Source organism: Talpa occidentalis, unplaced genomic scaffold (assembly GCF_014898055.3).
Source record: "Talpa occidentalis isolate TD23 unplaced genomic scaffold, MPIMG_talOcc4v2.1 talOcc4.8, whole genome shotgun sequence".
NCBI lineage: Eukaryota > Metazoa > Chordata > Mammalia > Eulipotyphla > Talpidae > Talpa > Talpa occidentalis.
In genome coordinates this window covers 47,727,732-47,747,132 of record NW_023605194.1, presented here as the reverse complement: position 1 = coordinate 47,747,132, position 19,401 = coordinate 47,727,732, and the positions used below count along the sequence as shown (strand labels likewise).

At 33.4% G+C, this 19,401-nt stretch overlaps 1 protein-coding gene across 2 annotated transcripts in view; it reads right to left on the bottom strand.

Annotated features, from left to right (window-relative positions):
- The window catches only part of CTNNA3 (catenin alpha 3), a 1,457,807-nt gene that overhangs the window by 142,837 nt on the left and 1,295,569 nt on the right, over window positions 1–19,401 (bottom strand). The gene's annotated exons all lie outside the window — the stretch shown is intronic.

Sequence of the window (19,401 nt, the reverse complement as noted above, 5' to 3'; positions counted from 1 at the left end):
TAAGCAGCAATTAGTTAACCATCACATATTTACTACAAACCAAGGTGTTTATAGGTAATCAATATAATTATCAATAAAACCCTATGACATTAAAACATCAACCAAATAATAACAAAATAATTCTCTTGGACCTTGAACAATATAAATAACTTAAATAAACTTCAATGTCTCGTCTAAATAGCTAACTTAGTTAAAATTATTTTATTCCATTTTGATTCAGTATCTCTTGTTCAGGGAGTTGCCTTTTTCAGGGTTGGGGTCCTCTGTTAAGTGTTTCCTGGCCCCCATTTTCACTCTTATAATGATCATCATTCTTTATTATTTTATCATTGCTGTTGGACAGTCAACTGTTGAGCTGTCCTCTCTGTGAGGTAGGGAGCAGGTCTGGCCTGCTTACTGACATATCACCACAATCCACCACATGCATGACTTTCAATGAAGGAAATTTTTTAGTGATAACCAAAAGGATAGTTGATATAAACAAAAAACAAGAGCAACAATATGCATCTGTCAAAACTAGACTTTTACTGTGCCTCTATATTCCATATTTCAATCTAATGTTTTACTTGATTTATGCTGTTCTTCCTAGTTCAAGGTTTTTATTCCTTCTCACTGAGGCAATCACTTAAATATATCAAACATTACTGCAAATACAGATAAAGGTATTTAATAAGAATTAACCAAACATGTTCTGATTTGCACAGCCTCAACTTTAAGCATGATTCCTTTGATACAAAACTCTGGTAAGAAATAAAAATATTTGTATTTGTATTTATATTAGACTTCATGAAAAACAACCAAAGCAAAGTACAAGATTTCTATTTGGCTCTCAAACACTGGAAAGCTGCAGGGCCTATCTTCTTAGACCAACTCTGGGTTCTCTTAAACTTTTCTTCACATATAAGTCCTCTATGCTTATTTCAGGGCAGTGAAGAGTTTTCCTTATCTTGGAACCACTTGAAACTTGCAATATTAATTCACATTTTGCAACAGAACTACCACTTTCCTAAGCATTATTGGCCCAGATTCTTTTTCATCTCATGCATCTTTAATCAGCACTTGCCTTGCTTTTTAACACTTGCAATGAGCATCACCCATCACTTTGCATTTATTTCAACTGACTCCTATCAGATATTAATATTCCCTTTCTTACCAAGGGTTAAGACCTATATGTTGATGTGTAAGTAGTCCTTTGCTGCAATTATATGCAGTTATGATCACAGGACAATTTATTCTCTTTTCTGGGGTATTAATAATATGAGTTCACCACTTCGGAACTTCTGCACAATTACATATGTCAATATTTATCATGTTTGCATATGCTTTTCACAGTAATTTTGAGAAAAGGCTATTGAAAGTTCCCACCTTAACACAACCAGCCCCATCTGGTTAACATCCAAATTAATTCAGTTACTAAATTCCCTTTCTTGGGTCTCCTTGTTTTGTAACTGAAAGCTGTCTAGTGTCCCTAATGTGATCTGTAGCTTATAAACGCCTGTTGTTTATTAATTGGTTATGCTCTATCATGTAGTAACATATAACTTCATCATCGGTGCCAATATTTTATTCAATTAGGGAAAAAAAAATGACTCAAGAGAAAGAACAACTGTTGCTGTCCAGAAGTCACAAGTACCATTTTGCTGGCAACACTGTTGGAAGAGGTATGTCTACCATTGACACCCACATACTTTTGTGCTCTTTTGCCTTTAGCATGAGACTAAGTTTCCTTGCAAAGCCACCACAACTGACCTCTTCTTTTCATGAACAAAATCAATGAGGGGGTGCTCAAAACACTTGCTGGCAGTTTTGCAATCTGTAGCACAAGGGGTTGGATGTTGTTGCAAAAATAAAGCTAAATACAAAGTGTTACAGTTTAAGAAAAATAAGGGAAATATTCAAATCACTTTTGGTATGATACATTAATTTCTTCAGGACTGCAGACAAATAATAATGGAAAGAACAATATTTTAAAAAGGGATGCACATCTTGAAAATATTTACTCACTCATCAGGTAACTTTAGAAAGTTCAACATCTGGAAGGGGTGTGTGTGTGTGTGTGTGTGTGTGTGTGTGAACCAATTTTCATTCTGTGGAGTGGGAGACTGACTATATTAGAGGCAGTGCCATGTAATAGACCCTATACTGTTGAGTAATGCAGAACTGAATTTGAATTCTGGCACTCTGAATAGTGATTATGGGACTCGGGCAATTTGTGTAACTTTTTAAACTTTGGTTTCTCAGAACAAAATTGTGCCTATTTGTACTTTTTTTTTTTTTAATTGAGGTAACATTGGTTTACCATGTTCTTTGTGTTTTACAAATATACACTCTCCTATTTGGGTGTTGTTCCTTTACCACACCGACAGTCAAAGCACCCATTCTCCTCCACTACAGCTTGAAGTGTTCCCTCCCCAGTCAGCTCTCGCTGTCTCTCCCTTGCTGTGGTAGCCTCATATCTACAGTCAGATTTCCAGGGTTTGTTTTTAGTTTGACGTTATCTGACCTTTGTTTCATTTTTCTGTGTTCCACACATAAGTAACAACATCAATATTTTTCTTTCTCTGTCAGACTTTTTTCTTATAGTAAAATCTCCTCCAGCTCCAACCATGTTGTCACAAGTGGCAAGAGTTTATCTTTCTAAACAGCTGACTAGTACTCCATTCTGTATAAATACCACATCTTGATCCACTCATCTATTTTTGGGCACTAGATTATTTCCTAGCTTAGCTATTGTAAATATTGCTGCAATGAACATAGTATTGCATATTTCCTTTGGAATTAGTGCTTCTGTATTCTTTGGGTAGATATCTAGGACCAGAATTACTGGATTAAATAGTAGATCTAATTTTAATATTTTGAAAAAAACTCCATACTGTTTTCCACAGGGGGTTTACAGATGTACATTCCCACCAACAGTGCACAAGTATTTCTTTTTCTCCACATCCTTGTCAACATTTGTTGTTTCCAGTCTTATTGATATGGGTCAGCCTCACAGATGTGAAGATATTTCATGGTGGTTTTTATTTGCATTTCCCTCATAGGTGAATTTTATCATTTTTTTTTATTTGAGTGTTGGCCAGTTATATGTCTTATACATCTTACGAGGAATTAATATCCAAGAGCTACAGGGGCCTACCTGCTGTCGCAGGCGGCTAAGTGCAGTGCTGTGAAGCTGTCTGCAGTCTCTGCAGTGCTGGCTCAATCCCTGCTAGCCAGGGAGAAACCCACATGGCGCTGCAGACCTCTCCTGTCTCGCCCACTGCTCCCCTCAGCAGTGTATTTTGGTCATTCTGCTTGTTCTGCTCCCCACTCTATCTCTAGTGAATCCTATCACCCTCCCACACATTTGGCCTGTACCCCAGTTCCTGTATAAATAAATCTTAAAAAAAATCCAAGAGCTACAAAGAACTCAAATAACTCAACAATAAAATAAAAAAATCCCATTAAAAAATGAATAGATGGGGCCTCTCCCGTGGCGCAGTTGTTGAGCACTGGGTTGCGAAGCTGCCTGCAGCCTCTGCAGCGCCGGTTCAATCCCCAGCCGCCGGTGAGGGTCCCACATGGTGCACAGACCTCTTCTGCCACCCACTGCTCTCCTCAGCAGTGTACTTCGGTCCTTCTGCCTGCTCTGCTCCCTGCTCTGGCTCTGGTGAATTCTCTCACCCTCCCGTGCTTCTGACTGTACCCAGTGCTTGTATAAATAAATGAATGAATGAATGAATGAATGATGAATGAATAAATCTTAAAAAAATAAGTGGATAGATGAGCTAAATAGACACTTTTCTTTCAACAAGAATTTGAACCAAAGAGTGTCTTTACATTTAAAAGCAAACTCCTGAACTTCCCACTCAAACGTGGAAACAAATCTTCACTGCCAGTCATGAAAGTTTACATACACAAAACCCAAATATCACCTCAGCTCCTCCTTCTCCCTCCAAGAGTTCATCAAGTTTTTCAGTTATATTAATTGAATCCATTTTGATCTTTATCACTAAGAGTATTTAATTCTTCTTTTCCTGGACTGCCATCATTTTCTGACTGTTCTACCTTTAAGGTATCCTTCTTCCAGTTTCCTAACGAATGCATTTTCCTCTCAACAGTGAGTGTGATTTAAAAAAAAAAAATAGTAATAAACTCTCTTCATGTAACAGCTTCCTCTTTAAAACCCCACAAGGGTTTGTTTCTTTTTGAAGTATTTTAAGCAGGAACTCAAATCCATACACTGTAAAGCTCTTAAGGAATTACATCAGAAGGGCATGATTTGGTCTCTGCCTAATCATCTTTCCCATTCCATTTCAGCCACCTCTTTCCTATTTGTGTTCCAACAATTTTGGTTTTCCAGATTCTTAAACATGTCATTTTTCTCCCCCTCCACAGGACTCTGTTTATGCTGACCCCTCAATCAGATTCTCTCCCACTCTCCACTCATAATAATCATTTCCTGGGCATGCCCTACTTGTCCATCTGATCTCAATTTCAGTGCTGCTTCTGTGGAAAGTCTTCCTAGACTCACTGCACTTGCACAAACTTTTTACATTTTACAAATATAAATTGATTTGTGATTAATTTATCAATGTATGATTCAAAAGAACACCTGTACACCTATGTGTATTGCAGCACTATTTACAATAGGTAAAACCTGGAAACAACCCAAATGCCCAAAAACAGATAACTGGATCAAGAAGATGTAGTACATGTACACATGGAATATTACTCAGCAATCAAAAAAGATAAACTCATGCCATTCACAGTAATGTGTATGGAACTAGAAGGAATTACGTTCAGTGAAATAAGCCAGAAGGAAAAAAGAAAAATATTGGAAACTTTCACTTATAGCAGGAATACAGGGGGACCAAATAAGACATCAGGGTAAAAAAAATAATAACAGCACAAAACACAACAAGGCAAAAACTGACAATTATAAATCAGAGACATCCTGCAGGGGAGGGAGGGGGAAGAAAGGGAGAGAGGGAAGAGTACAGGGGACTGAGGTGATGGTGCACAGATGAACTGGTGGAGGAAACTCTATGGAGATTACACCTGAGTGGGTGGAGGGAAGCAAATATTGTTTAAAAATGAACAATAATGTAAAAAAAATTTAAAAATCTATATAAAAATTGATTAATGTATATTTCCTCCAATATGTACACTGGAAAATCTAGGAGGGCAAAGAACTAAATCTTTTTTGTTCACTGCCCTCTCTCAAAGCTAGGAGGACAAAGAACTAAATCACTTTTGTTCACTGCCCTCTCTTAAGCACCTAATATATATCTAAACTTATAAGTTGCAATTATTATTATTGAAAAACTTAATGAATTATTTATTTTATGAGGAATTTGTATTACTCCATATTAAATCAAATTTGTTATTTTTAATTGAAATGGTACTAACTAGATATCTCTAGTTACAATTGCTTCATTTTTAGTACATAATGTCCTTACTCTGAAGAGGATTTAATATAATTTCACATGTATTACATTCTCTCAAATTCTAAATAAGGATCTCATTTTAATCACATATAAGACTAAAATTATCTTTTATACTGGCCCCAACAAAGATTCACTCTAATTTAGGTTTCCAAGGATGATGGAAATAATTTTCCTTCTCTAAACTGGACTGTGTCTAAAAAAGAAGACATCACATTTTTTCTGTAAAGAATATGATAAACTCAATCATTACTCATCTATTTATCATCTCAGAAATTAGGAAATCTATGCTATACTTTCCTATTTTAACTGTTGTTTGTTATGAAGCCTTCCCTAGGCAGCCCAAGAGGATTTTAAATAAACTTTGTCTCCTCATCTATAAAATGGCAAGTATATTACCTTATTCCTAGGATTATTGTGATTGTAAAATCTAATGAAGGACTAGAACATTATTGAGTGATTTAAAAAAAATAACTGCAGTTTTGATATTTATTACTATTATAGATTATTATTATAAGATCTCTATTTATACTGATGAGGCCAGAAATAATTAAAGAACTTGAAAATATTCAAGCTGACATTCTGTATAGAAACTAGGACTAAAAAACAGTAATGAGATTTTAAACTTAGGTCACAATAAATTGTTGTTAAATGCATAGAGTTCAGATGTCACAAGGCATCAATGTTACAAGAAGGTCATGGTAACATTTTTGAGCTATAAAACAGCTACTGAGGTAGAAATTACTTCACTATATTGCTCCCCCCCAATACTTTCTGTATACTTATTCTCATTAATTATTTCAGCATCCCTGGTGTGAGAGGTGGACAATGTTATTATATGTAAGAATTTATTTGCACAGATTTTATAAATGTTTGATATTAAATATAGAAACAATTAATGGTCAGCAAACATCAAAAGGGAGGGCGGGTTGTGGAAGGGGGGGAGCTGAATTCTCAGTGATAAATCATGAGATTTAATCATAAGTCATACTTCTCTGAATATCCATCACTGGCTTACTAAAATCAATAACTGCTATAGCAATTTCAGTACTGGTTTGACACTCAGAGAAGCTGTTAGGAAGTATTAATAGTGTGAAGCAGGAAGCTGGTGTAACATGTTCAGTAAGACTGTACTAGCTGAGTTAATAATATGGGATGATGTGGGATTGTCAAAGTGGAGAGTCCAGAATTAAAACATGTTTTAAAAGTATAAATAGGTATATCAATAACACAATTTCAAATTATAGAAAAGTTAAAATACCCCTGGTTGTGTACCATACACACATACATGCATAAACACACACAAACACACACACACGCACACCATTTCTACTCCTTAAACAAATCTCACTCATCAGTTTAGTCTAAGACAAACTCTGACCCTTTGTATCTACTACTATTTTGCCTGCCATGTTTCTCCTACAACTTTCACATCCTAAAATCCTTCTTACAATGGGAGTTCAGATGGTCTATCCTCAGCCTATCCTGTGTTCCTGGGCCAGTCTATTTAAAGTTAACCTCCTTTGCCCACTTCTTCTATTGATGTCATCCTGCATGTTCTTGAGGTCTCTTGTCATGACAATCTGATAATAATCTGAAAATATAGTTTTCATTTTTTTTTTTTGCCCCACTAAGATATACCTTCACAAAAATAGAGGTGTTGTCCATCTTGTTTAACATTCTATCTTGGCACTTTAAACAAAGTACACTAGGTGCTCAAGAATAATTTCCTAATTGAATGAAGGAATAAATGACTTAATGACTAATAATTCTTGGTATCAATGTCACAAGAAGGCCACATGAACATTTCTGAGCTATGGATTAATGTATATTCCTTTGTCTTCTACCTTCAGTATGTGTTGATTTAATAATTTCTTGCCTAAGGAAAAAAAAATGAGAAAAAGATATCTGGCTTTCTTTTAATCCATGGAAAGTAAAGATAGTAGAGAAAGATCTTGGCAGTGCATTATGAATATAAAATTCAGAATAAACAAAACCTACTAAATCTAGTCCAGAGTTTCAAATTGCCAGGATTTTGTGCCACCAACTTGTCATAGAAATAACAGGTAGTAAACTCAAGAGGACCACATGAGTTAAGACAAAAGGTGTCTCAATGGTAGGCAGTGTGCACAAATGATACATGATTGATAGGTCTCTCTAATGCATTGATCTGGTAAAACTTTAGAAAATAGTTTCTTAAACTTTGTACTGTTAACATCTTGCTATGGATAATTCTAGTTATAAGAGGCTATCTTGTGTATTGTGTGATGTTCAGTACTATTCTAGCCTCTACCCACCACATGCAGTAAGCAACTACCATGTTGTGACAATAAAAAATATCTGCAGATATTTCCAGGTGACCCATGGTGAGTAGATAGGAAATAACCCCTGTTTGAAAACATTACTCTGGAACTTTGGCCACCTGTCCATAGGGGTCATGGTGAAGGGGAAACCCAATTACCATGTTTTAATTTCCCATGAGAGAAGTTAAATCTTACTTGATTTATGGAATACAATGATAAGTTTTCTTGTACATATGAGTTTGTGGACTGAAATTTATGCCCCATACAATACTGTTATAGTTACAAGACAGAGGAAGGCACTCTTCAGTCATTTTAGTCTTTACCAAACTACTGGAAGATGATATCAGCAAATTTATGAAAATGAAATTCCAAACGTTGTTGTGGTCTTAATAGCAGAATTTAATGAGCTGCTTCCATTCTGCGGTATTTCTTTAAAAGTTTTAGTAACAGTGAAGAAATTATTACCTAAATATATAAAGTAATAGCCCAAGTTTGCTCAATCAGTAATAAAGAAGTTAGAAAAAGCAAATGACCAAAACATATATTTGAGCGTCCATTTTTTATGTTTATATGCACAGGGCACTGTGAGAGACTGATGATCCTGGGACAAATAAAACATGATTATTGCCCTCAAAAGGGATAAAAGGTAAGGATATTAGATGGAAATAAAAGATGTTCCCTATAGACTCATTTGATTTGAGACTGAGATTGAGGTGAAACAGAGAAATTCCCTTAGAAACATCAGGCAGCCAAGGGGAACAAGTGAACCAGACACCATGATATAGGAAGAGATTCCTTGTAGTGTTATGAAACTGTTAGGCTTGTGATATGGTGATAGATTAATGAAGTTACAATATGTGAGTTTCATTCTAATGTGGTCACCAATTAGTCATATTTTGTTAGACAAATTTCAGAATATTCTTATGTTTCAATTTACGCGTTTTTAAAATGGGGGTGGAAAGTAAAACAATGATTTCTATACTATCAAGATTTCATGAGTTCATGCCTGAACTTAAAGCATAACATTAATCTATTTGGAATGTTTCCTTAGTTCTACATCACAATACTAGGGTATTGGTAAATCTATTGAGTACAAATGACTGAAACATGTCACTATAATTCATCATATCAGCTAGAAATACACTAATCTCCTGAATACATACATCTTCTCACTCTCACAGGATTAAAAAAGGCATCTAGTTGGTCCTCATTTTTACAACCTAATGGAGTGTTTGGCAAATAGTAGGTATACAATAAATGTTTTTTAAGGAAAGAATCAAGAAAGAAAATAATAGCTAAGAATGCAAATAAATACATATATGCATTTGCCACAATATATCATTGATTTTCTCCTTAAAATTATACAAAAGCAATGCAAAACTGTCTCTGAACACCACTGTCATCCTTTCATGTTCATAAGCCACTTTGTTCTTATTTTCTAGCATGGTAAGATTATAACACCATATGGATTATTCTTTATGAAGAAACTAAGGAGTTTGGATGAGCATTAAATGTGTCAAAGGCTATAACCATTGATCAAAATATAGTTTAATAAAACAAAGTTGCGCAATTTAAAAAAATATATACCCTAAAGTAAAAGGGTATATTTCTTTCATCCATCATATAAAAGAAAATATGATGAAGCATGTTATCAAAGAGAACAACTTGGGCAGATAAATCTTGAGCATACAGAATATTGGAACCTTGAGCCTTAGTTGATCATATATTTTCTATGAAATAAATCTCTATTAATTTGCTACTGAGATATATAACAAGAACAACTGCTATCAAATATCCCATCTCTTCATGCCTTGTAGTTGAGAATGGACTATAATGATTATCATCAATGAAACTCATTATAATCACTTAAGTTTATATAAAGCCTTTGTAAAGGCCCACACAGTGATAAAATCACACAGAATAAATCTTATTTTAACATCAATTCTGATTTCTATCAAGAAGCATGTGAACTGTCATTCCTTTGTTCCCAAGACAGCAATGAGATAACTGTAAATAAGTACAGAGAAAAACAGTAAGAGGATCATAAATGAAAATGTCACCATCAATTTCATTTTACTTATTCAACCACCAATGAGTTGCTGGTCTTGTTATGAATCCCATTGTCTTATTTCTATTTAGTGAAACCATTTGTAAGCAGTATTCAAGGTTGAAGCTTAAATAAAAATATGAAAGACTAATGAACCCACAAAAATAAGATTAGGAGAAATGCTTATTTTTGGATATTTCAAATACTAGAAATATCTAAACTCAAATCAGAACCTGGAAATTCTTTAAAAAAAAAAGAAAGGTGAAATAACCATTTTTAATTGAATCTTAACATAATCCATTGATTTGTTCACAGTCCAGTAAAGTCCAGTAATCATTCAGTCTTAACAATAAACCTAAAAAGGCAAATATTTTAATACCATACCTCTCGAAAATGAAGCTTAGAGTTACTAGAACCTATCTAATATCACACAACAAATTCAGGCTACTTCAAAATAGGGTACAAAGTTTGTTTTATAACCAAACTTGTAGTGTGGTACCCAGAATTACATGGCAAAAGTGGGAATTGAGCAAATAAAACACCCAAGTCTAGAAAGTGAGCTTCAAACCACATAGAGAAAGGGAGGACAGCTCTTTAGAGGCTTGGCTTAGCATACTGCCATCTCCTCCTCTTCTGGCAGTTAGACTTCTGGACCCTAGCTAATTTAATGCCTGGAACAAATACTTCACTATCACCTATCTGGAACCACATATTTTCTCCCCTTGAAAGATTTATTTATTTTATGCATACAATAACTATGGTATAGGCCAGAGATGCAGGGGGTGAGAGTATTCCCCAGAGACAGAATGGAGAACAGAAGAGGTCTGCTGTGTCATGTGGGTCACCTCCCTAGCTGGGGATCGAACTGGTGCTATGGTTCTGCGGATGGCCTCATAGTGATGACGCTTAACCCCTTGCGCCACCAGGGAGGCCCTATCTGGAACCACATATTGGCTTTGAAAATCCAACTGAAAGAAGCCCCTCTTATTTCTATAGCTGGTATCTTGGCTTTAAGTCACAACAGGCTTGATTCAATTTTAGCCCATAGAATGAGCAAGATAGTGCCACGTATCTGCCAAATAAATGCTCCTGGGATACTCTTTTTTTCAAAGTTCTATATGAAGTAAGCTACACAAGACAGGAAAACTATTAAATGTGTTTTAGAGGGAGCTGTGATCTTATCTCCTATTTTCAAATTATGAACAGAAAACCTAAGGCAGGTAACATGCCAAACTTTTTACAGTAAGGTAAGAACTGTGGCAGAACATAATATGAAATTGAATATCTGGATTATAGGTCAAATGCTGCCTATAATAGCTTGTGATCTCAAACAAGTACTTAACATCTTGAGAACTCAGCTTCTTCAGAAGGAAATGAAAGGATTTTACTAAAAGATTTATAAAACCCCTTTCAATTCTATCATTCTCCAAATCTGTTGCAGGTTTAGTTACAGTATATCAGGAAAGATAATAAATATTTGTTTAAATCAACTTTGAAGTGTCAGGACAACTTCCTTTTGAAATGCTAAGCACAATTTTAGATCACAAGTTCCTTTTTTGATTGTTCACCTCTCAGGAGTTTAAAAGCCAAATATTAAACTTATTTTTTCCAGAACTAAATAGGAGAATGCAAGTGTTCTTTATAGGCAGTAATTGATGATACCATTGAGAACTGTGGCATCACAATTACTCCTGTTGCTCTATAGGTATGAAGTGTGCTATTATTGGAAATAATGCAAAGATAAAATAATAGTAGCAGTAGAGGTGGTGGTAATGAGATTGCAGCAGCATCAACAGTTACTACTATAGTAGCAGTGGCAACAGCAGCAACTGATGACTAATAACACTCTAATCTTTAAATCTAGGGTATGAGCACTACAGCCATGGATATCAGACAAATGCTGATGTATCGGAGTAAGGAATATCTCGCCTATCCATCAACTCTATGCTATACAAACTATATATGTGAATTTATGTTCTCATTCTGAGAATAGAAGCTGAAAAGAGGTTACCTAATTTAAAATTTGTTTTTCAATAAAGCTATTCTACATATATTATGAGTTTAAAAGAATATCTTAAGGCAAAGAAATGCACTTAATATACTGCTAACTGACCACATACATACACATTCTAACTTTATAAAACATTGTGAATAGATGCAAGACTGAGATGAAAATTATGTGTAACTTTTCTTTGTAATTGATTTGTGTATAAATTTTTACACTATTTATTACTTTGTCATGGGGGAAAATAAAACAATACGTGTTTCCAAACATCTCTTTAAGTTTGAATGTGCCATTTCAAGGACTTAATAAAAAAAAAGCAAGATTCCAAAATTCACTGCAAGAGAGCAAACCTGCCCTTGTCACTTTGCAATAGGTCTATCAATGTGGCATGATATTTAAAGCTGATGTGGACACAGACAAAAGTTTCAGTAGGTAAGAAAAAAATTGCAATATATGTCTTCATTATCAGAGCAAATGCTAAAGAAGACTGTGTTAACAAATACAGAGAAATGTCCCTTATCTGGCCCCCATGTTATTCTCCCATATTATATAGTCTCATTTTTAGCTCTTTGGTTCTATAAAAACAGCTGCTTCATTATTTTATGTACCACATGTTCAGTCTCCTGGAAACTGGTTTTACAAAATTGTTCTATTACAAAGATTTTGAGGGGAAGGAAAGTTGTGGTTTGACTTCCCAGTGGGGATATATATTTTTTAACCTACAGGAAATCTTTTGCTGCTAGAAATTGTTAGGGGGGCAGATATAATATCAATTGTTATAACCAAATTCATCTATCCAGATTTGCAAAGTAATCCCAAGCACAGTAATAAAGCAAAAGCTGCATTCTGTGTTCCAGCCATGGATATTATGCAAGGCTAAACAGGATGTCCAGCCCTGACACTCCAATTTCACTGAACTAAATAATGGAAAAATGTGAAAGAAGTTCCACATTACTGAGGAAATGTTGTTCAATAAGACAGTAATTCAGATCTATATTAGACTTTTGGACATATTATTCAGGGTTACTGGACTGAGGTTTGCTTTATGGGACATAAAAATTCCCTATAGCAGTAGAATAAAGTAGCCTAAGTTGACAGCTTACATATAAAATAGAACACTAAAATGCAACAAAACAAATATTTAGACAAGCCCTAAGGAAAAATTATGATCTCTCTATAAAGGGATTTTTTAAGTCCCCAAACTAAAAGGCTTATTTGTAGAAGCAACTGAATACATCATTGTTGAAGACATAGTCAGGTGTAAGTGGCTGTGAAACTAGCTCATGGCGAATATGTTGTGATGTTTCTACATGGTTCTGCTTGATCAATGAAATTGGAAAAAGTGTTGAGTCAAACCTAATGGGGAAATGAGTTTTTTAAAAATATGCAAGTGTCCCTTAATACTTTAAACATATACATATCACAGAATACATTCACTCTTTCCTGCATTATACTCCTAACTACATTCATTTGCCCAAGAGAAATGAAAACATGTATACACACAAAGACTTGTATATAAGTAATTATAATACCTTTATTTCTAGCAGGCAAGTAGTGGGAATAACCTAGAGGTTATCAACAGAGGAATGATTAACTATAGGTACACTTAACAGAATATTTATCAAATATTAAAATTGTATTATTGATCTAAGTAACAATATGGAAACATCTCAAAATAATTATGCTGAGTGAAAGTCAAAAGAATGCATAATATATGGTTTTATCTTTATATTTTTATATAAATTTTTAATCAATCTACAGTAATAGATATCAGATCAATGGTCATTTGTGATCAGAGGATAGGAGTGATTATATTATAAAGGGTGCTAAGTAAAAAGCCTGTGGTTTTGATGTTTATATTCCTTATTGGGATGATAATTTCAGAGATATAAACAGCTATCTAATAAAGTATATCAAATCATAAGATTTAATATACAATTTATTAAATGTCAGTTACATATTAGATAAAGCTTCAAAAACTTGCATTTTCCTATTTAAATGTCTATCTAGACACATATAAAGTAAAAATTTGTTTGGCCAGAGATTGCAATTATAACCGGCACCACAGAATGTGAAGTTCTGTTGAGTAAGTACATGTAAAGAATAATACTGCAAGTTTATTTTAAATCAATGAATATCTAAATTTTTTTTGCTATTTAATAAAATGCACTTTAATTTTAGTAAGGGACCATATATTTTAATGTTATTAAAAATGGGTTTCAGTTCATGGATCATCTAACCAGAGGTGCTTAGAGATCAAGAAACATCAATGTTAGTAAGAATGATACTACAGACTCTTTTATATATGGACTTGAATGTAAAAAATGACAACATATCATAGCAGCAGTGTGATTTTCCTATCACTTAACTATGTTTATTAAATATCAAACCAAGCTCTGTAGAATTTTAATTTCATTCAGTGCAATTGTTTTAAAAATCTAATAAAATATCTTTCTTAAATTAAATGACAAAATGTCAATATTAACAATACAAAAGGATAAAATGTACTATTCTGACCAAGGCATGAAGTTGTAAAGCACTTGTGTGTTTGTGCGTGTGTGTGTGCATATGGTGAAGCCTGGAAAGTCACACCCCTTGTCTGCCCGCTGTGTAATGCATCCTGAGTGACAATTCTACTTATGTTGAGCACCCAAGAAGCAAAGCTTAGCTATCACTATGCTTTCACCTTATAGAGTTTAAAATTCCCTGTAAGGCATAAGCTGGTTCATGTTATTTCAGTAAGGTATCATCAAACTTCTGGTTAAACGTGCAGAATTAAAGATAATTATATATCTGTACTTCCTCTTGCATATGACTAATGTGACTATATGTTTAATTCATCTTAAAATATAACAGAGTGAGATAATAAAATAGCAATTATAAATGTTCATTGTAATAAATACAGAGAACAACTACCATATTTCAGTTGGTTTACCCATGTCTTTGCTTTAACTTTATTTTTCCTGCCTTTCTGTTAACTACTGCCTTCTGGATTTATCAAGAAATAGTTTTAGAAGCTACCAGCCCCAGGATATGCCTGCCTATGTAAAATGTTATTTGTAAAGGCACACTGAGGTTGTCATTGGGTGAAAAATTTACAACAATGAAGTATATGCTAAATAAAGCTAACAATAACATATATAAAACAAATATTGATAATTTTCTCTACAAAATGATCAAAATATATCCTAAGTGCTCTTCAGCTGAGCTTTATCTATCTGAAATTATATTTTCTTGCTTTTTAACTCTCATCCTTCAATCTTATCTTTCCACATCGTCATTATTTAAAATGCCAACTTTATTTCCTACTGATTTGATCCACTACCCTGTAACCATAAATAATATATGGTCCCTGCAAAGGAGAGTTTGTTTTAAAAATTAGTTTAACGATGAGAGGAAAAAAATCTGCTTAGGAAGAGAGTCTATGTTCACAATGTGGCAAGATGAAGAAATATGCCATCTTCAGTCTAAGAGAATTTGCTAAGTTTGATTTGATTAACACTGATGTCTTATTTGGTTCCCTATATTCCTCGTATATGTGAAACCATCTGATATTTTTCTTATTCCTTCTGACTTACTTCACTGAGCATAACCCCTTCTAGCTCCATCCACGTTGCTGTGAATGACATTAGTTTATCTTTTTTTGATTGCTGAATAGTAGTCCATTGTGGATATATACATCTTCTTGATCCAGTTATCCATTATGGGGCATTTGGGTTGTTTCCAGGTTTTATTTATTATAAATAGTGCTGCAATAAACATAGGGGTGCAGGTATTCTTTTGAATTAGTGTTTTTGTGTTTCTTTGTGCGTATCCCCAGTAGTGGAATTGCTGGGTCATATGGTAGCTCCATTTTCAGTAGTCTGAGGAACCTCCACACAGCTTTCCATAGTGGTTGGACCAGTTTGCACTCCCACCAGCAATGTAGGAGAGTTCCTTGCCACCACATCCTCGCCAACATTTGTTGTTGCCAGTTTTTTTTTTTTTTTTTTAATATGTGCCATTTTTACTGGTGTAAGGTGATATCTCATTGAGGTTTTGATTTGCATTTCCCTGATTATGAGGGTTGTTGAACATTTTTTCATATGCCTGTTGACCATTGGCATTTCCTATTTGGAGAAGTGTCTTTTAAGTTCTTTTGTCCATTTTGTGATTAGATTGTTTACTTTGTTTTTGTTGAGTCATTTGAAAAACTCCCAGAATCTTATAGAAAAAAAAATATTTCTTTCTTTAATCCTTATGTTGCTTAACTATAATTTGATCCCTACTAAAGGATTAATCTATTTAAATAAAGTTTCACTTTAGATCTCAAATCTGGTATCTTTGCATACTGAGAAAATAAAAAAGATTCTGTAAATAAAAAAATAAAATAAAATAAAAAAAGAAAAAAAAGAAAATAAAAAAGATACTGATCTGAACATGGAATAAGTTCAGGATTCTTGGACAGGAAGTCAGGATAATTAAATTTTCACTCAGTAATTCATTTATTCATTTTTCATTTGATAGTCATTAAAAATGACTGATACTGTGGTAGTTCCTTTTCATAGAAAGATCAATAAAGAACTAATATTGGCCCAAATCAGTTTTTCCCATTTAACAGGATAATTACAATTTATTCCGTGACTCTGGGTAAAATATTTTTGTATTTGGTTTCATGTACTGTAAAATATAATTGTTCCTGGCTTTTTCATGTTCTACATTTTATCTCTTCCTTAATCACAATGTGTATAGTCTACTCAGGTAATAAATGTGAATTTAGCTCTGTTCATATGCAGTGTAAGGCACACCTTTCACTTCATTTGAAATTAGTTTTAGTCCATTTCTCATTTCAGGGTGCATTGTAGGTTCTCACTGACATTTTCACTTCTCTTCTGTCTTTCCTAATATGGCAATATAGGAGATAAATTAAGACCGTATGCTCTGGAGTGAAAATAATTAAATTCAACTCTGATACACAACAGATTAGTTGTTCGACAATGTGTAAGTACATTAAACTCCTTCAATTTTGATATAAGAAATATGTGGGAAAGGCACCTCCCTGGTGGCTCAAAGAGTTAAGACACAACCTATGAAGCTGTCCTCAGCCTCTGCAGCATGAGTTCGATCCGCCAGCTGGCCAGGGAGCAACTCACATGGCACAGCAGACCTCTCCTGGCTTGCCTGCTGCTCCTATCAGCAATGTGCTTCGGTCAATCTGCCTGTTCTGTTCCCCACTCTGTCTGTGGTGAGTCCCCTCTCCCCCTGAGACCTCTGGCCTGTACCCCAGCTCTTGTATGCATGAATAAAATAAACCTTAAAAAAAAAGAAAGAAAGATGTGGGAGATTAATATTAAGTATTTCATCTCATCCCAAGGACACAGTAAGCACTCAAATTATTAACTGTCATGTCATTCTAAGCTATGTTAAAAAAAAAAAAACAGTTTTGTCTAATTAATACTGCTTTTGGAAGGCTAAATTTGAAATATTAAACCAGAAGTTAGAAGAGTTATCTCAGTTCAATCATTTCATAACTAGGTGATGTCAATCATGTTATTTTTAACATCTGGAGACTAGTTCCTCCATTCTGTAAAATGGGATTTGTTATATATGCAATATATATGATATATAAATGCATAAAGTATTTGAAAATTTTCAAATCATGCCAAAATCACAATTGGAGGACAGTTGTGAATCTAACTAAGAAATCATTAAGTAGCATTACCTTTAGCCTTCACTCACATTTTGTTTTGTTAGATGAATAAAAACACTCAGAAGAACCAAGTGCTAAAGAAACTAAGTTGAAGTTAGAAAAAGCTTGAAATAATGTTTGAAAATTGAAAGCATCTTATCTTTATAAATAATTTAATTGTAAAAACATTAAAAGATGCAAAAGAGAGCAAGAAAGCAGTAAAGATGTGAAATGACATGAGAAATGACAGTTCAAAATGGGAAGAACTGAAAACTTCTTATAGTCACCAAATGCAAATGAAAGTATAAAACAGAAGTTGTGAAAATTGTCTAGTTGAGAACACCAGTGGTTTTCATACATTTTGCACTTCTCTCTATCAAATATATATTTCCATATAAAATTTGATAGTCCACATATATAACCTGAAATTGGGATATGTTCAGCTTATCTTGGAATCCAGAAAACCTACGATTTGATCAGCTCCCAGAGATTCCTGATTGATTTCTCTGGAAAATTAAATACAATAGTTCAGGAAGTAGCAGTCAATGGTTAAAATTATGTCACTTTTTAAATTAATCAAAGATTTTTGTTACCTGTAACCAAATTTTGATACTTCATAGTTAATTAGTGGGAGTAAAAATCACTTTGTTATTTCTTATAAATCTTTATACCTAATTTAAAACACTGCTTTTTGCAACTAGATAGGTGGTTTTATTTCTATCAACCCTTCAGGTCTTCAAATAATTATAAAGTTCTTTGTACATTTTCCTCAGTAATTTCCTTTGTTTAATAATATCTTATATATAGAGATAGATAGACAGAAAGATAGATATGACCCTCTATCTATATATATACTTAACATAACCATTACTTGGCATTTAAAGAATGAAAAAAATTGCTAAGGTTCACTAACTTTGAAATATTAAGACAAACAGTGAAATTCTGTGCTACAAAATATTTTCATGGTCATTCTCTAACTTATTACAATTAAATCTAATATATGTCATAATTTTGCTATTATAAAGTGACAGACTTTGAAGTTTGGAAAATGTTAGCAGCCATGGAAATGGTATATCTTGAAATAATAAACTGAAGCAGAAAAGAGACACAAGGTGAAAGAGAAATTTAAATATGATTTTCAATTAATAATAGTGTAGCAATATCCATTTATTTATTTTAGCAAATGTTCCATTTTAATATGTTAATAATAGAAAAAACTGGATAGGAACTATGTGGGAATTCTAAGTCCAGTCTTCTGGAATTTTCTGTGAATCCAAAGCTGTTTTATAAGATACAGAGTGTATTCACAATTCAGAAAATATCAAGATTAAAAAATGTTAAAAATCAATAAACTTTATATAAACAAACAGTAACCACTTGGCATTATGATATAAAAATATCTCTTTACAAATGTAATAAATAACATGTTTAAAAGAAAATCTACTAAAAAAAAAAACAAACTCTGCCAAGTTCAACTTAGGGAAACATTAAAATACTTCAAAAAGATACAGAATGTACTTGAAAAAAATAGAAAGGTACCTATGATCAACATACAGATTAAGTATCACAAATACATAAATTGTCCCATGTTAATGTAACACTATTCTAGTAATAATGAAGTACTACCAGATATTTTCTTGAATAAAACATACAGGAAAACATCTTTGAGGAAACCCTTAGAAACAAAAAGATCCTTGCAGGATCTATTTGAAATTAATATATACTTAAAAACACACTAAATTTTCTAAAGTACAATGTTTTTTTTTTTTTTTCAAATTCAAAAGATAATGTAACAGAAAAGAAATTCTAAAAATAAATCTATAGGATATGGAAATGAAATACAATAAAGATGAAATCTCAAATCTCTTGGACAAAGAGAAATGTTTAAGAAAGTGAGGTTAGCACAGCTGTATAATCAATTGAATAGAAAAAATGAATGTAAACTATATAAT